This window comes from Sinohyriopsis cumingii, chromosome 1 (assembly GCF_028554795.1).
Source record: "Sinohyriopsis cumingii isolate HCF-2022 chromosome 1, ASM2855479v2, whole genome shotgun sequence".
Taxonomy (NCBI): domain Eukaryota; kingdom Metazoa; phylum Mollusca; class Bivalvia; order Unionida; family Unionidae; genus Sinohyriopsis; species Sinohyriopsis cumingii.
The window spans coordinates 15,816,156-15,819,971 of record NC_142961.1 but is presented as its reverse complement, the minus strand read 5'-3'; positions in this window follow the sequence as shown (position 1 = coordinate 15,819,971).

The following is a 3,816-nucleotide window of genomic DNA, read 5'->3' as shown; positions in this document are numbered from 1 at the left end:
CTGATATGCCATAGGATAACGCGCATGCATATTACGTTCTATATTGTTTGTTCTACTGATTACTCCTAACAAACTGCACAGGACCAGGTCTGCCTACGTATTATGCGGATCTGGGTCTCTGCAGTTTGCAGTTGGGATCGTCCTATTGGCGAGTACAAGACGGTAATAGAAACCATCATGGATATTTGACAAAAATGATACAATTGAAAGGTTAGTGTTAAACTGCTGTATACCGATCACGGTGAGCTTCGTTGCCATTTCGTAGACTTCATTTTCTTAAAGTATACTAGATTTGTTAAATTTCAAGTATTTTAGACACACTTTTACGTAATATATCTTTTACCACACGAATAATCAGATCCATATTGAACTTCCGTATGGCAATACATATATACATACATACATAGATACATAGATACATGCATAGATACATACATACACACACACATACATACATACATACATACATGCATAGATACATACACACACATACATACATACGCACGCACGCACGCACACACGCACGCACACACACACATACACACGCACGCACGCACGCATACATACATACATGCATAGATACATACATACACACACACATACATACATACGCACGCACGCACACACACACATACACACGCACGCACGCATACATACATACATACATACATACATACATACATACGTACATACGTACATACATACATACATACATAGATACATAGATACATGCATAGATACATACATACATACAAACATACATACGCACGCACGCACGCACACACACACATACACACGCACGCACGCATACATACATACATACATACATACATGCATAGATACATACATACACACACATACATACATACGCACGCACGCACGCACACACGCACGCACACACACACATACACACGCACGCACGCACGCATACATACATACATACATACATACACACACACATACATACATACGCACGCACGCACACACACATACACACGCACGCACGCATACATACATACATACATACATACGTACATACGTACATACATACATACATACATAGATACATAGATACATGCATAGATACATACATACATACATACGCACGCACGCACGCACACACACACATACACACGCACGCACGCATACATACATACATACATACATACATACATACATACATACATACATACATACATACATACATACATACATACATACGTACATACATACATACATACAAGTATGTTCGGCCAAGAAGGTGTCTGTGTGTGTGTGTGTGTGTGATTTGGATTTTTCTAGTTAGCACCTCTTCCAACAATAGGTAAAGCTTTGACATAATTCGGAGACAGATTTTAGAGAAAGAGGTACATAAATACTGTAAAGTGTCGAATTTTGAATTGTATTGATCCTTACAGTTGAATGCATTGAGCATTAAAATTTTGTCACATTTAAGCCAGAAAAGTCTTTGTGTAGGGTCACTTCGACCTTTCTTCTTTTCTCCCCCCCCCCCCCACGTGTCAGTGTTAAAACTTGAAAGGCTAGCATTTATCACTCGGTGAGATTGTATGAGGCGCCATCGCGGACAAAAGTTGGTCCAGTCAGAACGTTGCCGTTGAAATTTTAATGTCATATGTTAGATTGTATTTGTTGAATTAAACAGTATTGGTTGAAAGTTACATTTTCTATGTCGAGGTTTTAGATTGTGTCGTTTCAATTACACTGCGGTGGTTGAAATTTAAGTGTCAGACGTCGAGAATTCTTAATTTACGTATTGGTACAAAGAGCTTATGTTGAAAGTTCCATTTCGTATGCTGAGATTTTAGATTGTATCTGTTGAGTTACACAGCGGTGGTTGGATATTTTATTGAGCTTGTCAGAATATTTACTTTTATATGGTGAAATGATGTGTTGGTGTTAAAAGTAACATTACAAAGTGTCCACTTTAACAATTCAAAATAATATCGAGTATTAAGATACATCATTCATGTATTCAATTGTGAGGCGCCATTACCTTTCATGCCTTTACAGTTTGAAAGTTAACATTTCACAGGTCAAGAATTACTATGAATTTCGTCGCTAGAGGTCGCTCTCGTGAATGGACCATGTTATTTTTAAACAAGGAGGCCGCTTCTCGTTGCTGTGAAATTCCACAGACGAAATCTAAATACTCGCCTTATGAAATGGACTTTTCACCACAAACAGTTATATACAACGTGTGAATGATGGATTCTCGACATATGCTATTGAAATTTCAACCACCGCTGTGTAATTCAAAATATACGCTGTAAAACGTCGACATAGAAAATAGAACTTTACACCACCACTGTATAATTCAGCATATAAAATCTAAAGTCTCTATCGAGAAATGGAACTTGAAGTACATGCAATTTGATCCAACACGTGATATTGGATTTCTCAACATACGACATCGAAAGTTCATCTGCAACTTTCTCATCGGACCAGCTTTTGTCCGCTACTGCGCCTCATAAGATTGACCAGGGCATTGCAACTCTGTCCTGAGAAAGTAAACATTTGAGCTAACAACCATAACCACTTGATGCGAACCCATGTCAAATTATCATTTTAAAAGAGAAATTGATATGCAACATATGCTTCAAAGAGCTGACGAAAGAAATTATTATCTTGGGGAAAAAATTAGGAACCGTTGCTTACGACTGGGCAGAGTTAATTTAGTCGTACACTTTTGAAAGTAATGAGAATTTAAAGGAACGACCTTGGTCGAAATTCTTAAGTCATAAATTTCCTGAAAGAGGAGTAGTTCGGATTGCGGAAGTCTAAAAACAAAAAAAAAATGCTTTCCTCGTTAAACAAGAAAAGGGGACCAGGTGGCTTTCTTGTAAAATAAATGACAGGGTTTAGTGCTAGGACGCACAATTTCTGAAAGAGAACAGCATTAAGGAACAGATTTCTGGGAAGAGACGGGATAGTCTGAAGACGGAAGTCCGAAAAAGGAGTGACGAGTTCAGAATAAAGGACTAGGATGTCCAGGAAGGGGTGAAGAGTTGAGAATACGAAGGCTGGAGGAGACAGGAAGACGTTGATTAACGATCAAGGGAGGAAGATGATGCAATCCATCGTGGACATTGCGCTCTTTTCACCACTCGTTATTATGATGAAATAAATCCATATTAGACACTGCTATTAAATTCTATTGACATGACTTTAGTTGAATTGGCATTGCCGCTAATTATTTGTTTTGATTAAATTTGTTATTTTTCTTTTCTAAGAGGGCTCGTATTGCATTATTTCTTCCCAATAGTCTTTCCCAGTTCACTGTTGAAATTCTATCTCTCCACTCCCACCGGGCTATAATATCGAGGGAGGTCATCCTCTAGATAACGCCAGCCAAAACCAATTAACCACCCCTCTTACTAAAAGGGTGACGTTACAAATACACGGAAGCTATTAAGACATCCACATATAAAAGTTCATATATAAAACATCCTATCATGAAAGGAACTTCTTTGCAACGACTTTATCTGTAGGTATATTTTCTACTCTCAAAATAAGGATGTACGAAATGTGTCAACAGAAATCAGCGCTACATGAATGTCCTTGTAGGTACACATTTTGAACAGTTGCTGAATAGTGGAATGATTCTATTAACGATTCGTCCCAATTGAACACCTTGGAGGATTAGGGTTTCAACCTCTCTTTGACAGTTAGGGATCCGCTACAACAGTAGGAAACGTTTTGAGAAGTAAGGGGCTAAATATTGACCAATCAGAGAAATAGGGGTGTCCTTATGGATAAACTAGTACAGTGTGGCCCGATTATATCCAATTTTACAAT